The 27,451-nt window shown below is 42.0% G+C and overlaps 1 protein-coding gene and 1 long non-coding RNA gene across 18 annotated transcripts in view; one reads left to right on the forward strand and one right to left on the reverse strand.

The window, feature by feature from the left end:
• NCOR2 (nuclear receptor corepressor 2) overlaps positions 1–27,451 on the forward strand; it is a 641,335-nt gene that overhangs the window by 458,523 nt on the left and 155,361 nt on the right. The window lies entirely within an intron of this gene.
• On the reverse strand, positions 217–27,230 carry LOC137524321 (uncharacterized). Its single transcript, XR_011022656.1, has 3 exons — positions 27,081–27,230; positions 19,301–19,367; positions 217–271 (listed from the first exon to the last, which is right to left on the reverse strand). It is a non-coding gene; the product is annotated as an uncharacterized lncRNA (long non-coding RNA).

Consider the following 27,451-nt stretch of genomic DNA (forward strand, 5'->3'; position numbering starts at 1 on the left):
TTATGTTATTTAGCTTGTTTCTGAAAGTTGGGTTTTGCTTCTTGATGTTATACACAGTATGTGTGTATTCCCTGTCATGTACCATACAGTATAGCCTACAGACACAAATGCTGCCACCCTGGCAGCTAAGGGAGAGGAAAATCACTAATGCAAGTATGTTTGTTGTTGACCTAGGCATCATTTTAATATTTAAAAGAAAAATAAGACTTACCCATTTGTTTTCCAGCATCCCCTCAATACTGAAAGGTCTGTTTTGGGTCAAGTAATCCATCTATAGTGTATATACACGTTTTTATTGGCGAACATATACTGGTATCATAAAAGCCCAGTTTATCTGTAACAGCAAGCAGTACGAGTGCATAGTATATAAGAATTGTCAGGGAAGAGGCGAGAACTTGGAATAGAATCTAGTCTTGAGCTGTGCAGTGTTGTAGAGAACAGATGACTTGTGATATGTGATGAGTAATCTATCACCTCCAAGAACTGCAGTCTGCTGAAGGGATCATAGCCTTGGCATGTTCTTTCTTAGACAAACATCACTATGCCTAGAATAAACAGTGACAGCTCACAGGAAAGTGCTGCTGGCTTCTATCTGATTCCGAACAAAACTCTGCTACGGGAAAACTGACCTATGTCCTGCTCATTAGAAAATAATAACAGTCCAGCAATGTATTACTACTATACAGCCAGAATGGTGCTTTCAGTTAGTTTTGCTCCCATTTATGATTTATAAACCATGTTAAGCCTCTAATATTTCCCCCAGAAAATACTATGGAATGTAAATTATGCACTCTAGGGCTTTCCGTGTGGTAAACTTTGTAGCTACATCTATGGACCAATTTACAACTGAATGGCTTATGCTCAGTCAGAGGAGATACATATGGTCTTGCACAAGAACATAACGTGTGTAATAACCAGTGACAATCTGTTAGAACTCCTCTTTTACTATGTTAGTATGGCCAAGCTGATGAATGTGGGGTTTGATTTGTTGGCATGGTAATCTGCTGTTATTCTGATCCACTTGTACTCTAGGCAATTATCATTCGGGGTGAGGCCTCTCTCATACCACACGTGCCTGAGAACGATTTTACGGGTTTAGCAAATCTGTGTTGTGTACTGAGTTGTGTTCCTGCTGCCGTTTTTCGTTTATGCGGGCTGTAGTATGCATTTTTTTGTAAACACAAATGCATTGGTACTACAAGTGGGAAAGAGGCCTCAAGTTCCATCTCTACATCTAGAAAACCTGATGTTTTAAGTTAGGAAAGCCATGCAAGAAAATGACAAGCATATTATATGTCTTGGGGTCTAGTTCAAATTCTGATCCTTTCTCCTCATATGTGGCATTGCTCTTCGACAGTATTATATTTTGATTTTAGAAGTCCTTTCCAAGTCATTTCTAAAGCATACATGTATAAAGTATATGCCGGCACCTCCTGGGTTAATTGTGATCGCTTTATCGTGCTGAAAACCAATGCAACGTCAAGACCATGCAGGCAAAGTGCTGCTCAGACCGCATACCATGCTGGCAAGCAGGTGGCTTGAGGTGGATTTCAACCTGCCCCCTCTCTAAACTTCATCAGAAGTTTTTGCTGCCCACCAAATTGTTGTAAAAAACAATCAGGCCTTGAAAAGGAGACCCTGTGTTAAAGCCCAGACACACACACTGTTGTGAATGCCTGTGGGAAACAGTAAAACCGTGTAAGATACAGTATGTAAAAGTTGAGTAAAACAGTTGAAATTGGAACAACATGTTGAAGTAAACAATTAACCCTCAAGAAGAGAGTACCATCTCCAATTCTATCTTCCAAAAATAATTTATTACACCAAGTTTGGCTCTCTTCCCTGGTAATTTTTTTTCCCAGCAGAAAACTGTGTTGCTTCACTATTGTAGTAAAAAAAAAAGTTTCTAACATCAAACTAGCAAAGTCCCCAGACATGGCGATTGACTGACTAGACCCATTTGCTTTTTGTTTCTACAACACTTCCAAGTAGCAAGTGGAGCTCTACACAAATATCCCAATACCATTAGTGATAGATAGGGTTTACTTATAAAGATGATTGCCTGTAGATTGCCAGAAATTTGCCATTTTGTTTGCAGAAATAATAGCACTTTTCCACAGATCTTCATTATAAAAGTGTTGATAAGCATAAATTATGGTCGCTTTTAAGCATAAATAAGGGTTTACCATTTAGTGATAAGAAGTTTGCCAGTTTTGAGCTGATCACCTTGTAAGGGTAGAGGATATTTGATTTCACAGCACATAATAAAAAAGGTTCAATCGGGTTACAGTACCAAAATCCACTCTGCAAGGTCAGAGGTCTAGATTTTTTTTATATTCTGTATGAGTTTTTTTTTTTTTTTTTTTTTTTTAAAGAGTAGCTGTCAGCCATACTATTTCAGAAAAAACCCACATATATAAGTAGAAAAATACTTGCTCTACTTCCATAACATATGTATTGCACTGTCCACATTTTTATTTTAGTGATCTTTCTACAGTAAGGCTGGTTTCACAGTAAGACGTTGAAGTCCCACGTTACAGCAGCCAGTAACGTAGCTTAACTCACAGAACTGTAAAATCAATGGTGCTGTTAACAGTGCCCATGTTGCGTTACATAGTAACGCAGCACGTTTAACCACTTCAGCCTACAGCGTTGAAAATCTTAAGCATCCGAGCAATGTTCACCTCCCATTCATTCGCCAATAACTTTATCGTTACTTATCACAATTAATTGATCTATAGCTTGTTTTTTCCGCCACTAATTAGGCTTTCTTTGGGTAGTACATTTTGCTAAGAGCCACTTTACTGTAAATGCATTTTAACAGGAAGATTAAGATAGAAATAGAAAAAAATCATTATTCCTCAGTTTTTGGCCATTATAGTTTAAAATTAATACATGCTACAGTAATTAAAACCCGTGCATTTTATGTGCCCATTTGTCCCGCTTATTACACCGTTTAAATTACGTCCCTATCACAATTTATGGCGCCGATATTTTATTTAGAAATAAAGGTGCATTTTTTCAATTTGCGTCCATCACTATTTATAAGCTTATAATTTTAAAAAAAATAATAAGATACTCTCTTGACATGTATATTTAAAAAAGTTCAGACCCTTAGGTAACTATTTATGTAGTTTTTTTTTTTAATTGTAATTTTTTTTATTTTTTTTTAAATACAAAAATGTATTTGGGTAATTTTAGTTTGGGAGGTAAATAGCTCATTTTAGATGTAATATAATGTATTTTTTTATTTAATTTAGGTATGTGGGTGCAGTTTACTATTTGGCCACAAGATGGCCACATTCAAAAAATTCCTAGATGCGAACGATCTCGCATCTAGGAACTATAAGAAGAAGGTGATGTTTCCTGGGGGCAGAAATACCGCGCTCTCTGATGAGAAAGCGTCGGCATTTCTGCCGGAGACTTAGATCGGTGAATGGGAATTATATTCCCATTCACTGATCGGGGGGGCAGCGGGAGCGCGCGCAGGCGCGCGCCCAATCGCGCGCACCACACGGCTGCAGCAGCAGTGCCCATCTGGACGGATATATCCGTCCAGATAGGGTGCGAAGTGGTTAAACAAAGTGCTGCATGCTGTACGTTATACTGGGCTAAGCCACGTTAGACTGTTTGCACATGCTTAGTAATGTTGGAGGAGGAGGTCTCCCCTCCTCCTCTGCGGCCAGCCACATGGCTAATTAATATTCACTGCACTGCAGAGACTCGTGGTAGGACTGTCGAGTTGTCCTGATCATGAATGAATCGTTCATTTGATCCGGATCTTTTTTGTAAGTCGAATCATCCGGATCATCACAATGAAAGATTCAGTTCACAGTGGATGTCTGTCTGGAAGAAACAGGAACATACAGAATGTACAGTGCAGGGAAAGTCCTGTCCTGCTAGTCATTTCACCCAGTCTGCTTCCCTAGTAAAATGATTCAAATGATTCGGTTCAAAGATCCGGATCTTTTCAATGATCCGATTCAAATTATCTGAATCCTTAAAAAGATCCGGACTTCCTATCATTAACCTGGAGCGCAGCTCAATCTGACGCCCAACTTCAACACCACCATACGTTGCTTTAGGGGCACGTTATGCGACCATAACGTCCCCTAAAACGCAACGTCTTGGTGGGAAAGTAGCCTAAAAAAGAGAAAATCCTTCTTAACATTTCTCAGTTGAACTGTGGCTATTTTGAAACCAATCCGATGTAATTTTCTCCCTTACTCTCCTCTGCCTGATTTGCCCGTCCTTCACTATAGAAAGTGCATTGTCTCAGCATGAGAAATATTGGCCAATCAGAGAGGAACAGAGGTGTGGGAGGGGAAACAGGAGGGAAAGAGGCTTTAGACAATCAGGCTGCATTAGTTAAGCCTGAGAGGAAGTAGAGAAGCAAAAAAAGACAACCTAGAATGCCCTGCAACTTCCTCTTTGTGCACCAAATTTTGTGTGTACTAAATAAGGCCCCGTTCACACTTGCGGTTGTTTGCCAAACGGACCGGATGACCTGACCGGATCCGGATCCGGATCGGAACCGTACGGTTCTGATCCAGATCCGATCCGGATCCGGTCAGGTTGCATCAGGTGTTCATCAGGATGCGATCCGGATCCGTTTGGCAAAAGTAACGTAAAAAACAAAAAAAATGTTGGGGTCTGGGAGGTCAGCAGAAGGGGGACCTGTGGAATCAGGCCCTCTGCTGTTTAGCACTCACCTCCACCTGCGACATGCTGCCAACATCTCCGGATCCAGATCCAGCTGTGCTGCTCCACTCCAAAATGCTTGCCCACGTGTCCCCATCCAATATCGCCGCAACAATCCGCATAGGAAGTGGGGTAGAACATCCGGATTTCTCAGCCAGTGTGTTGTGCGCTCTCCGGTTCCCATTGGTTTGTATTGGCCGGATGGTGCAGTCCGGCTCCGCCCCGGATACGGCTGCCGGAGGAGCCGGATCAAAAAATAGCGCATGTTGGAACGGAGGCCGGAGTCCGGATCCGGCCCGGATCCGGTCCGGCTCCGGTCCGGCAGAACGGACGCATGTGAACGGACGCATAGGCTTTCATTGCTATGCCGTGCGTCCGTTCCGTCCGTTCTGCAAGCGGTGCGGCTCCGGCACGGCGATTCCGGACGGCCACCGCTAATGTGAACCGGGCCTAAGAGTCAGGCAAACTGAGGAATGATCATTTATAAACAAGAAAAGTAATAGTTATTTTCACTTTTGGATTGCCTGAATAGCATCCTTTTTTCTTGTTTACTAGATAAAAATAAAGAATTTATTTTATGCCCAATAGTTACACTTTAACGGCTGCATTTTATGAAGTCGTGCTCTGGGACGAAACTGTAGATAAAGACTTTTAGTTCAAGTCCATGTGAAGCGGTTTAGCGCTATTTAAACCATGCAATGATTGCAGTGAGAATGTTGCTCCCCCTCTGCATATGTTAGTTTGATCAGGTGATCGATTTCTAAAGGTGCCCATACATGGTACAATTTTTTTGATTTTTTTTCTTTTCGATTAGATAATTTCATTCGATTATTCCGTTAGATTGAATATAAAGATTTTTTTCCAACCTGTCCGATCAGATTTTTATAGAAAAAAAATGGATAATCGTTCATTTTTCTTTATCCCAAAAAGATTATTTACTACCGTACTTTCGTTCAGTTTGGTCGAATAAATGGGAAAATCAAACGTTTTATTGTACCGTGTATGGGTCCCATAAGACTATGATGTGCTAATCAAGATCATGTGGTAACAAAGGAAGTAATCACAGCAAACCAGATCCTTACAAGTTATATCATATGACCATGTTTTTCCACGAGCTCTGCTATTGATGAGAAACATGCGTTTTTATGTTAAGCCCTTGAGGAAATGACAGGGGGGCTTGAGCTGATTCTCCGGTTGTGCCTGGCAATGTGTAGCGGAGCACATTGGAATAGTATAGTAGGTTGATCATGTTTTGGTCACGTTTTCTGCATTTTTGGCAGCATGTAAAAAATCCATGAAATAGCCACGGGTACTTTGGGTAATAGTCAAGTGTACACATTAGTACATTTTGGAATCTACAAGTGATGGTGGTGTTGTGAGAGTGTTTAAGTGGTTTTCTGTTTCATACTGTATGTGGTCTAATTTAAATGTGCAGCCTTCACTACAACATGCACGTTTGTAATGAATTACTACATCAAAGAAGCTTTCCTTTATTTCCACCCTTGGAACAGAAAATGCCAGTTTGACCTGACTGAGGATAAAATCCCATTACACATCCGTGTATAGAAAGCTTTGCAGAAATGCTCTTTACTCGGGAGAGTTGTGGCAGATTATAGCCTGGCTTCCTGGGTGGAGGATATCCATCTGCTGCTAAACCTTTGGACAGGATGCAATGCTTGGCTGGCCACAGAGGTATTTGATTAAACAAATGAAGCCTTTTGCTGGTTCAGCAGCCTGGTGCAGAATGGATTTATCTTCCTCACACTGCCTGCTGTATGAATGTCTTGATGAGTCAAGCTTCTGTTTCTTTGGCATGGTACATATCGCCCCCGGCTTGCCCTGACCTGTCTAGTGTTATGTATATGGCAATAAATCTGTATGGAATATGACGCGTTTATGCCAGGAGCTGAAGCCCGTTTAACAGGTAAATTGCCAGTATCTTTTAAACAATACTCTGATGCTGTTTACAGTTTGAAACGTGTTTGTGAAACACTCCTCTAGGCACGGTTCACACTTACCTAAATCCACAAGTGTGTTTTCACTGCTGTGGACATTTTGCTCTCATCTTTGTTGTACAGAAGGCACGAAGTCACCAAAAAAAACAAGTTTATATGGAGAGATGCTGTTCGGATGATCCTTGACCATTATCTCATGTCTGTATTTGGCCTAAGTTGTTTTATAGACTCCAATAGCAAGTTGCTCCACAGATGGCAAATCACCTCATCCCCCATCTTCTTACTATCTTCTGTGACCATGGCCTGTACATAAGATGTGGGCATCGTAGTCCGTTGAATGATTTTGAAGATTATGAAATTGGCATATGGAGAATAAGACTCAGAGAACTTTTACAGCAAAACAAAGAAGAGGTTACCTTTTAACCCTACTAGTAAATTCAGCTGTGGTACAGGATCCATAGACTACACCAGACAAATACAATTCAAGAAACGTGATTTACAACTCTTCTGATGTTGGCTAAAATCCACTACTTGTGTTTTAACCACTTAAGCCTAACTTGACGCATATATTTGTCCAGTGTTGTTGTGGACAGTGCACCACCAGTTTGCTACTAAATGAGGCACGTGTGGCATCATTTTAACTGTGACTAGTTGTAGAATACATTTTGGTGTGTCTAAAAGCTGTGAACCACGTCACATGAAAAATGGGTAGGGACAAACTCAATCAAACATAAAAAGTCATTTTCAGAATTATGATTAAATTTGGGAAAGTTTTAGCAACACTACAAGAGACATATGTGGTATCATTTTAACCCGTGAGAAGTAGTAAAATAGAGTTTAAAGAGTTTTAGGGTTGAGGCGCATGTCTCCTGTATTTTTTTTTTTTTTTTGCCACAAACTGAATCAAAAGAAATTCAATTTTGCATATTCTGTACCAAAATAAGACTTGTAAAATGAAAACAACGTGACAGAATATAAAAGAAAAAGCATATATTGTTACCTTAGGAACCTGGCTTTTTAAATATGTATGCCATGAGGGTATATTACTATTATTTTTCAAAATAAGGCCTTGTTATCATTGATAGTGTACAACGAGAAAGCAAAAAACTGAAAAAAGACAACTTTATTTCCAATACAATATTGTCACATTGTGCTAGGAACATAATCTAAATGTTGCAATAGCCAGGATGGATGAGCAAATAAAATTAGTGCATTTAACTTATAGGCAGCACGTTTAATGTAAAGCTATAATAGATGTAAATGGGGAAATGTTGTTTTTTTTTCAATTTTTTGTCCTTATTTTCCATTTAAAGGAACCTTGACCTCTAAAAATAAACGAAATTGGTACTTACCTGAGGCTTTCTGCAGCCCACTGTAGGTCAGGAGGTCCCCCGTCGTCGTCCTGGCTCCTCTCCCGGTCCCTCCGCCGCATACCGCACCGGTGACACCCGGGCTGGGTGTCGGGCTCCCACTTCCTGAACCGGGACGCTCTTTGTCATCACGGTGGCCAGCGTGACAGTACAGCGCATGCGCGGTTTAATCACGCATGCACAGTACTGTCACGCCGGCCGCCGTGATGACGAGGAGTGTCCCGGTTCAGGAAGTGGGAGCCCGACACCCGGCCCGGGTGTTGCCGGTGCGGTATGCAGCGGAGGGACCGGGAGAGGAGCCAGGACGACGCCGGGGGACCTCCTGACCTACGGTGGGCTGCAGAAAGCCCCAGGTAAGTACCAATTTGTTTATTTTTAGAGCTTGGAGTCACTTTAAAATGCATAGAAAATAAGGGGATTACTAAATAAAATTAACACACACGAAAAGCCGAATTTGTCCTGAAAAAAACAATATATAGATCTTTTAGCTGTGATAAGGAGTAATAAAGTTATTGGCGAATGAATGGGAGCAGCGCCTATATGTAAAAATTGCTCTCGGGCTGAAGTGGTTAAACAACAATCAAGCCCTTTCTAACAGCATAATTTTCTATGTAGAATAAAAGTGAAATTGCTGACTGGAAACATGAACACCTGGCGATGAGGGCTTTTCCTGTTTGCTGCTCATTCTTAGGACCCGCCCACATCAAAGGCAATTCAGGAGCTGCCAGGGTTCTGCTGCTAGGACTCTGCATTGATTACAATGGCACCTCTCACACCACCCACAATAAGTTACCATGAAGACATACATTGACTTGTATTGAATGCCATTCAAGATAGCACTGCAGGCAGCAGCAGTACTGAGCTGTGTGCATACAGTAACTGTCTATGTGAGCAGGACCTTACAACTGATTGTAGTATGCTAGTTTTCTACCTGATCTCATTATGATGTCATTAATTTCTGTTAACCATTACACATACTATAAATGCTCTTTTAATCTGTGCAATAATCCTCTCCTAAAAAATACAAAAAAATGGCTTTTCTCATACTCTTTCAAAGCTCTTACTTTTACTTACTGCGGAAGCTTTAAAAGCTTTTTTTATGTCACAATTATACTCCTCAGGGTGTTTTCAGATATACCACAGCAGTGTGGCATTCATCAGTTCTAGTGCATTTTACATCGCGTTAAAACGGATCTGAACTCTTGCACAGTACACAATGTAAAGTATTTATTCCACATATCGTTGCTGAAACAATGTTGCTGGATTTTTGATCTGCATGTTACATCCCACCCAGGTGTTGAGATGGAAGGCTTTGCCTCTATCCTACCTGTATAGATATGTGTACTGGTCTTTTCCAGTCTGTATGAGTCTCCTTAGATGCCTCTGGGACTTGGGCTATCCCGCTGTGACTTTGGCTATACTTATAGGTAGAATAGATTTTACTATTCCTCCTGGCTGGTGCAGGCTGCTGCAGACGGTTCATTGGTAGCGATTAAATTGTAAGCTCCCCTGAGGAAAATTAGTGACAAGACTACTCTGGGAAGTGATAAGTTTGATGCAGTGTGAAGTCTGGCAATGGAGTGTTTGTCCATTGAGGGGTTAAGGAAAGAGTCTGGGCTGATTGTGGTGTTGGTAAACAGGACTGATTGAGGGTGCTGGTGGAGAGACATTGAGGGGTGACTTGGGGGGGGTTGGAGGAAGCAAGCACGTGATTAAGAGTACTGGGGAGGGAACAAGTGCATCTTAACACAGCATAGAGGAGGGAAGAGGTGTACCAGAATGTAGAAGGGACGGGCAGAGGCAGAGCGGGCCAATTAGTGCTAGGTAAGGAGTGTTCCTTACACCCTAGTGGGCATTTTGTGGGAGTGCTTCTCCTGCAAGGGACGACCCTTCCCCTTGAGATTGCCAACAAGCAGCTTGCCGCCAATTTCTGGAGGGTCACAGTGAGGCTCAGGGGGGCTGAGAGCGGCACATAGGGGACACAGAGGCATGGCATACAGCAGGGATCATGCCTCAGTGTCCCATCTGCCCCTCCCTGTGCTGCCTCAGATACACTTTAAGTTTAGTAAATGTGTACAGCATATACATTAATCACATGACACAGACCACCAAGACCAGCTTTCAAAGGATATCCACAGTATGAGAGGTGTTTAAGCAGAGGAATAGTTTAACAATTACTACTATTCAAAGCACCACTAAAGAGCTAATGCAGTGACTAGAGGGGGGCCACGTGTGGAGGTTGCAACCCCTGCATGTCCTGTGGCTACACCAATAGCAGGTGCTAGTTAAGCATGTGTTTTCACTTACACTAAGAAAAAACTGTTTTTGCACAGTAGTGAAGATGTGCAACCTTCCTTTTCCAGTATTTTATGCTGACAGTAATTTCTTATTTTTGCGACTCGGTCTACTTTACAGCCTTGGGTTTCACCTACTGAATCCTACTTGTTACCTCATGAGACTCGGCTGCATATTCTATACTGGCTAATGCTATAGGCGTCTGACTGTTTTCTCTGTTGAATCACATTGTGCAATATTATGATTATATGGATTAACTGCTGACTGTTGCAGAGGATTTCACTGCTACTTTCCCATTGGATTGAAGTGTTGTAAAGGTGCTCATCAATGACACAAGCTTGATTGTACAATCTTACCTAATCAACGTAGTAGACGTGTATACGTTGATTGGATTCTTTAGGTACTCCCTCATGTCACATAGAAGGGGTAATTTTGTGCTAGCAAGATTGTATTATTGATGGGTGAGCACCGCAGTGACATTTGTTTACTGTTTCAATCAACTTTATTAACAAAAAGCAAGCAGGAGTGAGCATTAACTGTATACAAGAGCTCAATGAACTGAAGAGGTAGCATAACATCAGGTAGCATAGCAGTGAACTACGTATTGCCTTCAACAGCGTTAACGTTATACATCTTAATCAGTAAATTGTGTTGGCTATAGTTTAACTGTGTGGAGCCATAAACCGTTTCACTATAGGGAAGAAGAGGAAAGCAAACAAGAGACAGTATGGATTTTTTTTTAAAAAACTATCCCCTTGGTGGGCCCTGGTGTTCAAGGCAAGAGGTGGACTCTTGTGGCCATAAAGACACTTTATTTTTCTGTTGTTGCAAGTTTTTTTTTTTTTTGTTTATTTTTAGGGCTGAGGGGCAGCCCTAAAAATAAACAAAAATAAATGAAGCTTGCAAAAAAAGATAAATAACGTGTCTTTATGGCCACAAGAGTCCACCTCTTGCCTTGAACACCAGGGCCCACCAGGGGGATCCTGCTCTTGCCAGCTGGTTCCCTGCTGTGTCCGTGGCCCCCATACCCTGCAACATGGTGTGCAGAGTGCGCTGCTCAAGACTACCCGTGTCCCCTGACTTGTGGAGCAGAACGTTCAAGCAGCATTGTCAGCTGTTCAATGATCGGGAATTCTTCCTGTGTGGCAATTGCTGTCTCTCATATCTATGACGCCATTTAGTGGCACAGCTGTATCACCCTTGGGACACATCTGGCTATGGGGAGGGGGGCTGACTTGCACTGAGGGCACATCTGCCTACTGTGAAGGGAGCTATACTGGGGAGGGGAAAAATACGTGAGTCAATCACTTTTTCCTGGTTTCTGTGGGAAAAGTGGGTACCTCTGCTTATTTCTGCTTATACGTGGGTCGGTTTATATGCGAGTATATACAGTATTTTAAATAGAAGATAAAAAGTGATCTCTCAGGAGAAAACTTTAATTGCAAATGGGCCCAGCTTTCTGGAATTCAGAGAAATGCCTATTCCCATTATCCTCTATGGCGGGAACCAGTTTACTGATTATGTGTGTCTTTAAGATCCATTTGATAAATACACATTTCTATAAACAGCTTTTGCTACTCATTTTTCAATGTAAGGCTGGATGACTTGTAAATGACCATTTATCCCCGGTTAGAGGAGTAGTATGTAGAGTCCTAGTTCCATGTTATCGTTGGTTGTGGAGCTGGAAATGTAATGAATAAGCTTACTATTGAGTCACCCTGTGGGTGATTAGTAAAAGGGAAATTAACTTTGCTGTGTCTCTTCAGACATCCAGTGATGTGCACAGCAATTATAAATAAATAAATAAACAGGATCTTGTTATTGCCATGAGTGGATGTTTGAAGTTAACACAGTGAAACCTGATTGACCTTTACTGCATTTGTTTCTCCCACTTGCTCCTTCAATATATCCCGGCACAAGAAGCATGTTTGCAAATATAAACTTGTACTGTTTCCCTTTCATTTCCTCTTTCCTTTGAGAACTGTCATCAGGGAAAAGCCAATGCAGATTCTGTTTACATTATTATGTCCTCCAAGCATACAGGATCATCTGTTCTGCGCCTGCACAGATTTATACCAAGTGGGGCAAACTCTGCATCCCTTTGGCTGTGCAGGGTATCCCTTGATTCTGAATCCTTGATCACAATTGGCTGAGCAAATTCAGAACTTCTTAGCTGATAGAAACAGAAAATTCTCCCGATCTCCCTTTCTTTCTCTAGTCGCAATGAAGATTTTAAAGCACAGAAAAAACAATGTGGATGGCTTCCGGTGCTAAAAACCTTTATGTAGTTTTGGACATGTTTTCACTTGCATCCATACATTTTAAAGATGTGTAAAATATACGTAAAATACACACTTTTTCCACAGCGGCACAATATGATTTGATAGAGAAAGTGTGCATGGTGTCCACAAAAGAAATGGAAGAAACAGACTGTGAGGCCTAGTGCACACGAGAGCGGTTCTGCTGCGGTTTGCGATCCGCTTGCGGCTGCGGATACGCTTGGGTAATGTATTTCAATGGGCTGGTGCACACCAGAGCGGGAGGCGTTTTGCAGAAACGCATACTCCCGGGCTGCTGCAGATTTTGGATTGCGGATGCGTTTCTGCCTCAATGTTAAGTATAGGAAAAACGCAAACCGCTCTGAAAAACGGCACTTCAGAGCGGTTTGCCAGGTGTTTTTTGTTACAGTAGCTGTTCAGTAACAGCTTTACTGTAACAATACATGAAATCTACTACACCAAAAACGCTTCACAAAACCACAAAATGCTAGCTGAAACGCTACAGAAAAAGAAGAAAAAGCGTTTCAAAATCTGCTAGCATTTTGCAGATCTGCTAGCGGTTTTTGGTGTGCACCAGGCCTTAGTGCTTTTTTCCCCACACGCAAATAATCACATTCGATGGACACAGCTCATTGATTTAATATGGGTTGTCAGATCTGATGTGTTTTTGCATGCGTAAAACACCGAACACCTCATCTAGTTGAAACGAGCCCTTAATCACAAAGAGATTTTGTTTTGAAAGAAATGTGGAGGCTGCCATATTGATTTTCTTTTAAACAATGTTAATTACCTGAATGTTCTTGTTTCAGGGGGTGTGATTCACACCTTACTGAAGCCAGACACATCAGAACGATAGCCAAACTACTAGCATTGTTGAACAGGATATAAATATGGCAGCCTCCATATCTGTTTCATTACAGGGTCACTTTAAGCATAGTGGACGGAGAGCAGCTAAGCAATAGAATCTTATTTGGCTCACAGTGAAACCCTTGCCTTTCTGAATGCAATTATTATTGTTTAGTATTTATATAGCGCCAACATATTATGCAGCACTGTACAGAGTATATTGTCTTGTCACTAACTTTGCCTCAGAGGGGCTCCCAATCTAGTCCCTACCATAGTCATATGTCTATGTATGTAGTGTATATATGGTAGTCTGGGGACAATTTAGATAGAAGCCAATTAACTTATCTGTATGTTTTTGGATGTGGGAGGAAACTGGAGTTCTCCTGCAAGGCATAAGTGCTATCCACTATGCCACCGTACAACTGAGATTTACTGAAAGCTCAGATCCTATTTCAGAGAGTGAGTAGATCACTATTCATATCTGAGGTTCATCGTATATAGAAGAAAGCTGGAGTACAGTATGCTATTCCAATTGGATATCAATCTAAAGGTGGCCACACACGATACAATAAAATGATCCAATTTTACGCCAATTTGATAAATTTGCTTAGATCTCCCAAAAAAACGAAAGCTTTTTTTTTTCATTCGACTGAAAAATCCAAATGGATTTCCTGTTTTTTTTCGATTTTAATCGATCCAAAAAGCTGAAAATGTTTCTTCAATTTTTCTAAAGATTGTATGCTGTGTGTTAGATTGTCAATTTATTCAGGGCTGTGGAGTCGGTACAAAAATCTTCTGACTCCAACTCCGATTCCGGGTAACCAAAATGGCCCCAACTCCCCGACTCCGACTCCTTAGTCTAATATTTAACAGGGCTATGGATTTTGTACAAAAATCACCCAACTCCGACTCCTCAGTTTTTGAAACCACGACTCCAACTCCGACTCCAGGTGCCCGAAATTGCCTTGACTCCGACTCCAACTCCGACTCCACAGCCCTGAATTTATTCATATACACACCCTAGCAAATTCTCAGAGTTTCCAATCATTTTTATTGTAATTGGGGAATAATTGAACATACATTGGTCAGATTTTTGAAATGTTCAATCAGTCAGAAAATTTGACTGCAATTCTTGTACAGATATTTAAAAGATTGTATGGTGTGTGGCCACCTTAAGGTGAATCAAAAGGACATACTCATGAAACAATAGCCAGTTTTTCAATTAATATTTTCGAGCATTTCTGAGAGATACATTTTGAGCCTGAAAATGGCCGCTGGTAATCGGTAGGCTGTATTTCTCCCCCACGATTTAATCAGTTTTTAATCAGTTTCTCTATCGGAAATAAGATCTGAATGTAAAATTGCAAGGTGTGTACCAGGTCTAAACACAGTATCAGGTACTTGTTAGATAGATAGATAGACAGATAATTAGACAGATAGATAGAGAAATAGATAGATAGATCTCACACACAGACACCCCCACAATTATAATAATAATAATAATCTGAACATTTATATAGCGCTTTTCTCCTGTCGGACTCAAAGCGCTCAAGAGCTGCAGCCACTGGGACGCGCTCAAGAGGCCACCCTGCAGTGTTAGGAAGTCTTGCCTTGAACTCCTTACTGAATAGGTACTTGACCTAGCAATTATGCAGTGGATTTCTTCATATGCTTTACTTTTTAATAGTTGTGTTTTGTACTTTGATAGTGGCCGCTTCGTAGGTACGTCATCACAGCAGGTAAAGCGAGTACAAGGGGAAAAGTGCAAGTCAACACACATGAATAATTTTTCCGCTGCATATGAGTCGGGGAGCCTTTTTATTTTGAATGTTGTTGAGAGAGAGATGAGGTTGAATATTGCGCGGGTGGGGGGAGAGTGACAAAAAATAAGAACAAGGAAGGTTGGTGCCAAGACTGCCGCACCCTTTGACAACCTGGGTCTTTGCCACATACTCTGCTGTTAGCGCTCTATGTAGAGGTCACATTCAGAGGAGATGAGCCCAGGTCAGGCACGAGAACGATTAGCACTCGTTTTGTGACTCCTCCACATAGCAACAGTATCAGTCTCCAGCTGGCAAGAGCTGCGCATCTGCAATGCTCCTATCTGCTCTTTTGGTGGCTACGTTCAGATTTTCCTTGGCAGGGAAGGATATTTAGAATTAAAACTCCATCAGCCCATATCCTGGCAAGCTGCTGCAAGAGACAGGTAAGAGCAAGCCGTACCAGGGAGTGGAGCGTGTACAGAAGTTGCATTGTGGCTTTGTAGTTCGGTAGCTGAACAGTATGGATAGGGAGGCAGAACTCAGAATGATTTTAGAGGGCTTTTAAAAGTGAGAACTGTGGGGAAATGTATACAACTCAAGGAGATGTTTCAGTGTTTTCTGTAGAAAGTACAAGAGGGCAGGGATTGGGTTAAAAGCTGAGGTGTTGAATAGAGGGGAGATCTGCTTTGGACTGTTGTCAGAGAGATGTGAAATGTGGTGAAAGAGAGCTGTGGAGGAGGAGGAGGGAGGAGAGGAGAATCAGCTGGCAGAAAAGCAGATTAAAAGCCCCAGAGGACAGAACATGTGTTCCTGACAACTTCATCCATCAGTAGGTTTCAGTGACAATGACCTGGTTTCACATCCCACTTGGTGGAGGATGCTTACTCAGGCTCACATCAGTGCAAAACCTGGATTATAAAGGAGAATACTGCGAGTTTTTACTATGGCTCACACCGTGTGGATGAGTTTCTTCAGGAACCATGCAGGGTCTGTGTACTGTGGCTGCAGAGAATGTGAAGTGTGTTGTGTAGTTCTTGTACACGCTCATAATCACCGCTTTCTGAATGCCCTTCAAGCAATGTGTGCAGTTTAATGAATGTTGTCTGCAAGGGGTTAATGGCTCTGATGGAGTGTGTTTATTATTGCACAGGAGCGTTGCAGAAGTTAGTGACTGCAAGATCTTCAATGCCTTTATTGTCTACATTACAATCTATTGTCACTTGTTACCAGTGCTGTGACTGCTGCACTAATCTGTTTTCTGTGCAATGGTGAAATGTAACTGGGTTACTGTCTGTTTGTGATCAGTGGCAGTTTAGCGGCCCTATGTTTCATTTTGTCATCACTCACGCTGATCCATAAATGAAGTAATAATACGTGATATTACCACAGTATCTGAACCTCACGTTGTTAAAGGACGACTGTAGCAAGAGAGCTATGGAGGCTGCCATATGTATTTCCTTATTAGCAATACCAGTTGCCTGGCTATCCTGATGATCCTCTGTCTTTAATACTTTTAGCTACAGACCCTGAACAAGCATATGCAGATCAGGTATTTCTGACATTTTGGTGAGATCTGACAAGATTAGCTGCATTCTTGCAATACTGCAGCCAAATAGATCAGCAGGGCTGCCAGGCAACTGGTATTGTTTAAAAGGAAATAAATATGGCAACTTCCATATCACCTTCACTTCCGTTGCCCTTTAAGTTAAATGTAGCAAGTCTAAGAACTGCGACTGTGAGGAAATATTACATATCTTCTTTATATCTTGGATCACAATGGACCTTATTTATTAAAGACTTTTACACTGTATGCAATGCCCCCCAGCCACATTCAGAACCTACTGTGACAGTACGTTGCAGAATGAAATGGCTGGATATGATTGTTTGCTTTGGGGCAATCCGGATGGATCTCATTAAAGGGAACCAGAGACTAAGCACCCTCATGTATTTTACCATATAGATCAGTGGAAACATTAGAGAAAACACCTACCTTGCTTTCTGTTTCATTCTGCACTGAACAGCTTGTTTCTAATCAGCCCTGATAAAATCCCAGACTGAGCATTCAGTCTGGCTTTGCTCAGGATTTTTTATAGCTCAGTCTGTGTTCTCTCATGCCTTTTCAAGTCCAAGCCTGCCCCCTTGTGGCTCTGCTCAGGAATCATTATAGCAAAGCCAGACTGAATGCTCAGTCGGGGATTTTATCAGGTCTGATAATAAACAAGCTGTGCAGTGCAGAATGAAACAGAAAGCATGTTAGGTGTTTTCTCTAATGTTCCCACTGACCTATATGGTAAAATACATGAGGGTGCTTCGTCTCTGGTTCACTTTAAAGTCTTCTGATATATGAAAGTCTGTCACCTCCTTCATGCTTTTGAAGGTTTAACAATTGATGACATTTTCTAAGAATATGCAATATTGTTTCTTTGGCAACGAGAAGGTTGTGAGCAGCCTGTTAAGAAGTGTATTGGTAAACTACCTTTCTGCCTACCTGTGAGATAATACTGCTGCAGGGAGAACAGATCCACCACACAGTACCTTTCTATTATTCTACAACCTACTTAGTGTGTCCACCTCCTCTCCCCTTATATTGTAAGCCTTTGGCAGGGTCCTCGCTTCCCTAGTGTATTCTACATCATCGTGTGCCCAATCATTGTTGTTCTTTCCTATGACCGTTTTTGTACTTGTATTACTGGGCCTACCTAATGTATCTTGTACCCTGCTTGTCTTGTATAGCTTTATCTTATGTTGTATAACCTTTTTACTTCCATCATCCTTTGTATCATTGAATGTATTTATTGTCCAACGCTGTGTAATATGTTGGCGCTTTATAAATACAATAAATAATAATAATATCCTTGCTGAAATGAGTCATTAAGAAGTAAGACGTGTAGAATGTAAGCTCATTTAGAGAGTTGCTCTCCACCTCTGCTCTTCAGTCTCCACCTGTATTATGTAGTGTACAGCGATGTGTGGGCAGTTGGTGCCTTATAAGTATTGGGTTAAAACACTTTAATAAATCCTTGTAACTTGATTTCCATGAATGGAAGTTCAGGCTGTAGAGAATGGTCTGCCCACACCAAAATGAGGGTTAATGTATATTTATATTCTTTTTGTGTTTGTGGTCAGTAATGTTTTATTTGCTTATCATTTAAACAAAACCACTCAGTACAATTTGCACTCAAAGTGAACCTGAGGTGAGAGTGACATGGAGGCTGCCATACTAATTTCCTTTTTAAGCAATACCTGTTGCCTGGCAGCCCTGCTGATCCTCTGCCTCTAATACTTTCAGCCATAGACCCTGAACAAGCATATGCAGATCATGAGTTTCTGACAATATTGTCTGAACTGACAGGATTAGCTGCATGCTTGTTTCTGGTCTAATTCAGTCACTATGGCAGCCAAATTGACCAGCAGCGCTGCCAGGCAACCGGTATTATGTGGAAGGAAATAAACATGGCAGCTCCCATATCATTTTCACCTTGGGTTCACTTTAAACTTCTCAGTACCATTCTATATTTTTATTCTTTTTACCAAAAAAATGGAAGCCACAAGATGAAAAAGTGTCAAATGATTTTCCGCTTGAGATTTGCAGCATGAATAGTAAAAACATGACTTAACCTGCATTGTGAAGCCAGCTGACCCTTGTCTACCCTTTGTACTCTGGTAATGGTACCAGCCACAACTACTTGCACAAGTACTGGATTGCTTACTAGGAGTGTGTGGTCCTAAAGTTCCTCTTGTAGGAGTTCAGGCAGGACCAACCGACCACCTCATTGTCACCAGCCTATGAACATCTGAAGTCTCTAAAGATTAGTCACATTGTGGGATATGTCTGCAATGGGGCCACAGAAAATATGGTCTGGATTCTGTGACATACTCACAGCTATAACAACCTATGTGCAAACACAATGCTGCCATGTGCACCTGTGTCATCACTTTCACTTCTATGTGTACACTACACTACAGCAGTGCTTTAGAATTCACACTCCATGATTTTTCAGAGACACATTCCAACCTTATGACATTACATTATTGTTCTGAGAGAAGTACTGTCTGTTAACTGACATAAATTAAAAATGCAACATATGTACCGTAGTTGATGACAGGGTCTGTGGTTACCGGAAGCATGATAGGCCACTTCATTGGAAGGCTCATTTTCTGTGAGATAGAGATTACAGTTTATTTATTTATTTATTGTATTTATAAAGTGCCAACATATTACGCAGCGCTCGACATTAATTTAGGTTACAGACAATATTTAGGGGTAACATACAGCAATATGATAATACAGGAATACAAGAAAGATCAGATCACACAGCACAGTATGAGTACAAGGTAATGCTTAGTCAGTCACTGGATGGGAGCATGGAGATTAGGCAAGTTAGGTTCACTCAAATGCAAAGCAAGAGTTTACAGTAATGGAGGTGCATGATCAGGTAGGACACAAAAGGAGGAGGACCCTGCCCAAAGGCTTACAATCTAGAGGGAGAGGTAGGGACACGAAAGGTAGGGGACCAGAGTTCCGCTGTGGGTTTAGAGAAACTGTGTGGGGTGGTAGGCCAGAGTGAAAAGGTGAGTTTGACCGCCTTCTTGAAGATGTTGAAGGAGGGAGCTGCCCTAATGGGTGGAGGTAGGGAGTTCCATAGTGTTGGAGCGGCTCTGGAGAAGTCCTGGAGGCGTGCATGGGACTGTGTGATGCGGGGGACGGTCAGGCGAAGTTCATTGGAGGAGTGGAGTGAGCGACTAGGTGTGTATCTCTGAGTAAGATCAGAAATGTAGGTTGGACAGGTTTTGTGGACAGATTTGTAGGTCAGACAGAATATCTTGAATCTGATTCTGGACTGGATAGGAAGCCAGTGGAGGGATTCACGGAGGGGAGCCACCCTGGTGGAGCGATGGGAGGAGTGGATAATTCTGGCTGCCGCATTCATGATGGACTGCAGCGGGGCTATTTGGGTCATAGGGAGCCCAGACAGAAGGGCATTGCAGTAGTCAAGGCGGGAAATTATGAGGGAAATGAACAATTTATGCTGTACCTGTATACATCACTAAAATAGAATTACAGATTACACATTAAAAAGTGCGTACATCCCAATTCCAGGCGCTTTTTTAATGATTGCATAGCAATGTAAAAATTAACATATAGATCTAAAGTTTGCGTGCAAGTTTTCAGCAGTGGCAACATCTGTACCATTGACATTTTATTACTTCCCAAAGCTTGCCATACACACTCAGATTTTCTCCCAACATCTGATCAGAAAGGGATCTATCACTGCCACACACTGCCATCAATTTTAATAGATTTCAGCATGAAATCTATTAAAAATCAATTACCCCCACTCCCCCAGGCCTCCCCCAGTTAATGCTGTCCTTCCCAGGGTCCTATGCAGAGTATTAATGTAGCAAAGCACTCTCACACACTTCTCCCGCCTCTGTGCTGACATAATACCCTGGTGCCAGTAGTGACCCTTGTGAACCTCTGGGGTCACTACGGGCAAGCGGGAAATTATGACAGCAGAGTGGAGGAAGTGTGAAAGCACGTTGCGCTAGTATAGCCCCAGAGAGAGCAGTATAGCAGGTGGGACACATCACCAGCTCTAGCGCCCCCCACATAGAAACCGCCACACCCCTGCTGTGCCCATACACTGCCCTCCGTTGACCGGCAATAAAAGTCCTGTCCTATCGTTAATGTCAGTTAATTAGAAATTGAAATTCTGATCGGGCAGCATGCTGGGGCAACAGTGTCTCAACTGTTTATTGGTCCCTTAACACTGCCCCCCTGGTCTCCTATTTCCTCCATCAGCTACTCAACTGTCCACAGCAGGGACAATTTCCACCAAACCCACTCCCCTAGTGTATAACAGCAAAATGGATAAGCAGTCACTCACTAGCAGTCACTCACTAGAGACATGAGGCTTTTGGGACTGGTACCCGAAGCGCTAGGACAATGGAACCCTATGAGGGTGATAAACCTCTAGCTATTTGTGGAAATCCCAAAAGCACTGTCTGCAGCATTTTTGGAGCAATTGCGATTAAAGGTAATGCAGGACAATAATCGCATTCCTTCAAATTGCTATGAAAATCACTTTGAAAATGTTAAACGACTGTGATTGCGAGTAGGTCCAACCCATACGGTGATCACAGTTGTCCTGCCCCCCATGACATCACCTCAACCATACTAGCACCCAAGTTTGTTCACACCCCCAAGAAATCTTTAATTCCAAAAATTCAACACTTTGTACCACTGACAAACTTTTTACAGGAGCATTTTATATACAACACTAAAAGAATTACTTAAAACTATAAAAAAAAACAAATCCGTAGTAGAATAAAGTCAACAAAGGGGTTTGAGGAATGGCAACTTGACATCACCTTTCAGTATTTTATCTGTGGTAGTTTTCATTTCTTCCTGTTTGATTATATGGCCAGTAGTATTCTTTCTTTTTCAATTTTGTCTCAGCTTGGCAAACAGAATAATCCAGACATTTAGTAAAATGTCATAAACAAGTCACCTTGTCAGGTCACCCTACCATTAAGCTGAGCAATTGAGAGTTTTGCACAGTGCTAAACTGTGCCAAATGCAGATGTGAAAAGACAATACGGACCATCTCACATCGTACCATAACCTAATCTAATATTAACCCTACATTACCCTAATTATTATGGGATCAAACAGCTCTGAGAAGTGTTGAGAGTGATGCTTTGGTTTTTATCAGGGCTGTGGAGTCGGAGTCGGGGCAATTTTGGGTGCCTGGAGTTGGAGTCGGGAAAAAATGCACCGACTCCGACTCCTAATGAATTTAAACTGTAATTAAAATAGAAAATATGATAAAATGTTCTATTTCTCAGATGTGTACACAGGAATCTCTTATATATACTAAATAGCATCTATGCTGTAAGTATAAAGGCTGATGTGTAGCCGTGTCACTAATAGAGATGGTCAATGAGATGGAAATAATTCTGCACTGATGCTGATTTATGCAAATGTATGCACTCTCTTTGCTCATGAAATCAAATAATTTGATATGTTGTTAAAATTTGGTTTGGTGACTACGAATTAAATGGTACCTGAGAAGGATGAAAAGAAAAGTTTTATACATACCTGGGGCTTCTTCCAGCCCCCTTCAGGCTAATCAGTCCCTCTGTCCACCTCTACCACCTGGATCTTCTGCTATGAGACCTGGTAATTCAGCCAGTCAGCGCAGTCCGGCCGCATGCCGCTTCCACAGCCAGGAGCAATCTGCACCTGCGCAACAGTGCTGCGCAGGTGTAGTCGCTCCCGGCGGCGGAGTGTGTGCATGCGCACTACGCCAGACTGGCTCTACTACCTGGACTCATAGCAGAAGATCCAGGTGGCGGAGGAGGACAGCGAGGGACTGATTAGATCAGTGCAATGCTGCAGTTAGATACATTTTCAGTACATTTCATGCTGAAATCTATTAAAAATCTATGTGCAGTGTGAGGAGGGATTTGATCAGATAAATCCCTCTCTGGTCACATTATGATCTGAGCAAGATCTGTTTTTTGGTCACATTGACCAGTGCACGGCCAGTTTTAATGTGAGATATTTTGGGTGTTCTCTACATTTCCACTGTAGTCGATTCACAGCATTTCTCCGCATGCGAATTTGGAAGCGGAAACGCAGCCTAGGGAAATCAATAGGCTGCTTACAAATTTGTGTGCTGGGGAAAAAATAGTGGCAGCAGCTTTTTATATCTCCAGTTGGTGAGGGATCAGCCACTGATCCACCTGTTTGTTCAGAGCAGCCAGGAGAGCTGCACCAGTGTGACTCTCGGCTTTGAGGCAAGACATGTCCAAGATGGCGTGACACCATTGTACCTGGCATGCAGCATAGGCCCGGGGAGCTGGGGGTGTGTAGTTGGAGAGGAAATTGCAGCACCAGTAGAGTGGCATTGCCACTCAAGCCGAGGAGGAGGAAGACGACAGCGAAGAGGATGTAGCAGGAGGAGGAGGAGGAGGTGGCAGCTAGGCACAGTTAGAGAAGTTTGGATGTGTACTTGCATCATAACAAGTGTCGGCTTACGTCTCGGAGACGGATGCCAACACAAATGGAAACTGGGCCATGCTCTTATTTTTTGTAGGTCAAGGCGACACAATCCCTAAGATAGAATATAATTTATTAGCATGCAATTAAGTTTCTAGATATTGTACATATGACCTCTGTGGGACTTTTATTTCTCCTGCAAAAAGGTTTAATTCACCCTTGGAGCTTGTAACATAGCCATACTTAGTATACACGTTATCTGTATTTTCTCCTACTGTGGTGTGTCTATGTGGTATGATTGTAACAGCATGACAGTAGAAAGTATGGATTATGATAGAGAAGTTTGTACTGAGGGTGTCAAGCTGGAGGTAAGAAAATACAGTAGTTCCTTTTGTATCTGTATCCTATAGTGCATGCCAGACAGCTATTTTAAATTAAAAAAAAGTATTTTACTCATTAACCCATTAGCAGCTTCAAAGGAATTATCTAGTTTGAGATAAGAGCACTGCTTTTGACCTCAGCTGGCAGAACTTGTGCTGTACATTTTTGGAATGCTTTGATGTCTCTCTGCTAGCAGAAAATATTGACAGTAGTGGCCATAAAGTGGCCATAAATACACATTACAGCAGGACTAATTATCAGCAAGGCAATGTAACAAATAAAAAAAATGTACTAAAATAAATTGGAGCACTTGCAAGCCTCTAAATAAATTTGCTGCTAAAAGGTTAAGGACCTTTTAGGAAATTTGCAATTTACTTTGTGCTGTTGACCTGTAATTTACTATCCTAGCCTACAAACCACAGTGAGCTCCTGCACCATCCTGGCTTACTTGTAACTGCCAGGTCAGATGTTGACAATATTGTGATTAGTACATGTTACCAAATTTGCACGTTTGATACATCTAGTCTGTTTGAAATGACAATCAAGCAGAGAATTTTGTTTCGTTACCATTTGAGTCAAGTAATTGCCTTGTAGTGTTGATAACACTATGATGTTGTTTTTGCTTGTAGCATTTTCAGTCTGCAGAAGTAAAGCCTCATACACACACCTGTCTAAAGTCGTCTGAGGCGGACGGTTATGACCGCCTCCGTCAATAGTCAGGTGTGTGTACAGTGGTCCCAATCCGCGACCCCCATCACGCAAATGATCTGCCCGGTGGATTAACTCACCCCTTTGCCTGATTATTTTTTTGAAGACACCGCTCCCCCGCCCCATGCGTCTGTACTGGCTGGCCCAGCGATGTAGCCCAAAGGGATTGGGTCCAGGATGGGCGACATGACTCAAAGATGTTTACGCACCTTAATAGGGCTACTGCAAGGGCAGTCTGTATTGCAACAGAGCCTAGATTCCAGCCTCGAAAATAACTGTAATTTGTGCATCGGGTCAGTTTTGGAAATTGATAGCTAGCTGCAAATTTAAAAATGAAAAAGGTAATTTTTAATAGTATTAAAAAATAAAATAAATTGTTGCAGCACTAATATATTTTTATTGCATTCTGTGTGTGAAGATGGCATTTCACTTTAACAGGAAGCTTGTTGTTAAATAATGTATAATAAATAGTATGCAGCTCCCTGGGAGCAGCTGGCTTTTATGTTGTTCACCATAACAGACAGAGTGTGCACATTCGCGGATAGCAGGTCAAACGAGGACAGCAAGCGAAGTGACTTAATCCACTTTGCTTGTGGTATTTAAAGACCTTAGCATTTCTAGTATTGGTTCGCTTCACAAACGACCAAATAGTACCCAGTAGTTAAAAAAAAAAAGAGAGAGAGGGAGAGAGAGAAATCGTATAGCTGGGGTTTCAGCTCTCTTCTGTTCTTACTAGCTCACAAGCTACCTGGGTGAAATGTGAAGATGCGCCCCTTTGTGTCTTGTGTACTTGTAAATAAAGCATGTGGTTTAGTGTTGATAGATGGCGGAGTTTGATTTCCACAAGTCTGTGTGTGTTAAGAGGAGCACGAGGTAGCTTTGGCTGCAGGTAAGGCAATACAGCGTAACCCTGGCTTTACAATGTTATGAGATAGTGGCAGCTGGGGTTTAGTGGTTTTGTTGGGAGGTATTCCAGTGTAGGTGATGCCAAGTGAGGCAGCAGCTTAATTAAACGTGACTGTACAGAGCACACAGACTCAATGTAATAGAACTTTAGAGGTATTCTAAACAAAAATAAAATGTTCAGCAAGGAAGGGAAGTTGTGCTGTATTTATCAGGATGGAGAGATCTTCCATTTTAAAGTTTTACATTTCTATATTCAAATTCTGGCATTATAAATCATTTTTTAGTCATTTTGCGCCTTGATGCTCTCACCCTTAAAGTAGATCTTAAGTATTTTTTTTTTTTTTTTAATTTCACTTACCTGGGGCTTCTACCGGCCCCCTGCAGGGGTCCTGTCCCACGCCAGTCCTCAAGGATCCTCCAGTCCCCCACTGCGGCTCACTTTTGTTACCGCTGACTTACAAGTCGTGGCAACTGCACCTGTGCAGCCCCTGGCTGCTCGCGTCCTCGTTCTGAAACCTCGTACTGCGTCTGTGCAGGATGCTCCCGGTGACCTAAGCTGGAGCAGATCTGCAGGCGCAGTTGCTGTTGACTTGTAAGACGACATAAGTGAAAATGAGCCATGGTGGGAGACCAGAGGGTTTTTGATGTCTGGCGTGGAACAGGACGTCTCTAGGGGGCTGATAGAAGCCCCAGGTAAGTGAAACTTTAAAAAAACCAAACCACTGGAGATCTACTTTAACATTATGGACTTAAAGCGCATCTGAACTCTGGGTGTCATTTTGTAAAGTCCCATTCCTTGGATGTTCCCACTTGTTGCACACAGGAAGTGTATCTGTGGAGGGAAGTTTCACAGAGGCAAAGTATGGCAAAAGCAGGATCACAATGGAGGGGAAGTGTCGCATGAAGCGATGAAGCGTTATATGTGCGCTGCAGCGTATACAGTACATACATAGCATGCTTCACTGCACCGGCTAATGTGCATGTTATGCGTTACAGCACGTCATACCTTGCGTCTTGCTGTCAGGTTCTGGTGCACTGAGGTGAACATAACATTACAAAATATAACTGCAGTACTCCCCATTGCTCCACTGTGAACGTAGCCTAAAAGCATGTAGCTAATCATTAATTCAAGGAGAACATACTAATGCCTTTTATTAACTACTTAAGGACCACAGGCTTACACCCCCCTAGTGACCAGGTTTTTACAATTCAGTGCTCTGCAGCTTTAAAAGCTCGCTGCAGAGCCATACAACTTAGCAGCCAAATTAATTTTGGCTACTTTTCTGCCCACCAACAGAGCTTTCTGTTGGTGGCCTCTGATCGCTACTGCAGGCATTATTTTTTATTTTATTTATTTTTTTATTAATTTTGTCTTTTTTTGTTGTTGTTAATAAAAAAACGTATATTTACTTTTATTCCCTCTCCCCGTGAGCCAATCAGGGCGATCGCCTATCATAGGCATAAGCCTATGAGAGGGATTGCATGTCGAGCCCATCCAGGGGACAGCCAAGTGACAGAGCTGTCCCCTGTACAAATGGCAGAGCTCTGCTCTGTCACTCAAGTGGGGATGCTCCGCATCCGCGCACGCAATCCCCACTAATCTCCTCCTCCAGGACTTGATGCCTTTCAGCGTTAGGCGGTCTTGGAGGAGCCACCTTGTGGCCGCCAATCGGCGTTAGGCGGTCGTAAGGTGGTTAAAAAATAGAAATTAAAAAAAGACCTCTTAGAGTTCAGATACATGGTATTGTCAAGATAGGTTCGAAAAATAAAAGCTTTAGTTTAGGCACTAGCTTTTTCAGTTCTTATTGTGTGGAGCATATCATAATTTTGAGATGCACATAAACCATTTGTGAATTATTATTTTTTATTACCTGGCTATCTGGGCTTAGAAAGCTGGCTTCCAATGTCAGATGCTGTTTGTCTGGGAAAACAATGAGTCTCGGAGCTATCAACACTCCTTCACCTGTCCAGTCATCACCCACATTGCTAACCCAGCTAATTGTTTCCTCTGAGCACATGCCTTTCCCTGCCAACCTCCTCCATGTGCTGCAGAGGAGGGGGCACTCTCCTAGCAACAATGGGTCATGTGACTGACTTTTCCAATAGGAAAGTTCTGTGATACAGTTGCATCAGATATGACATTTTTGTAGGCAATGGCACTGATCCACTATGCACTTTAACAAATAAGACTTGGTGAACTAGGGCTTTAATTATTTTTATCACTCTTCTTTAAAAGAATCTA

Source organism: Hyperolius riggenbachi, chromosome 1 (genome assembly GCF_040937935.1).
Source record: "Hyperolius riggenbachi isolate aHypRig1 chromosome 1, aHypRig1.pri, whole genome shotgun sequence".
NCBI classification, from domain to species: Eukaryota; Metazoa; Chordata; class Amphibia; order Anura; family Hyperoliidae; genus Hyperolius; species Hyperolius riggenbachi.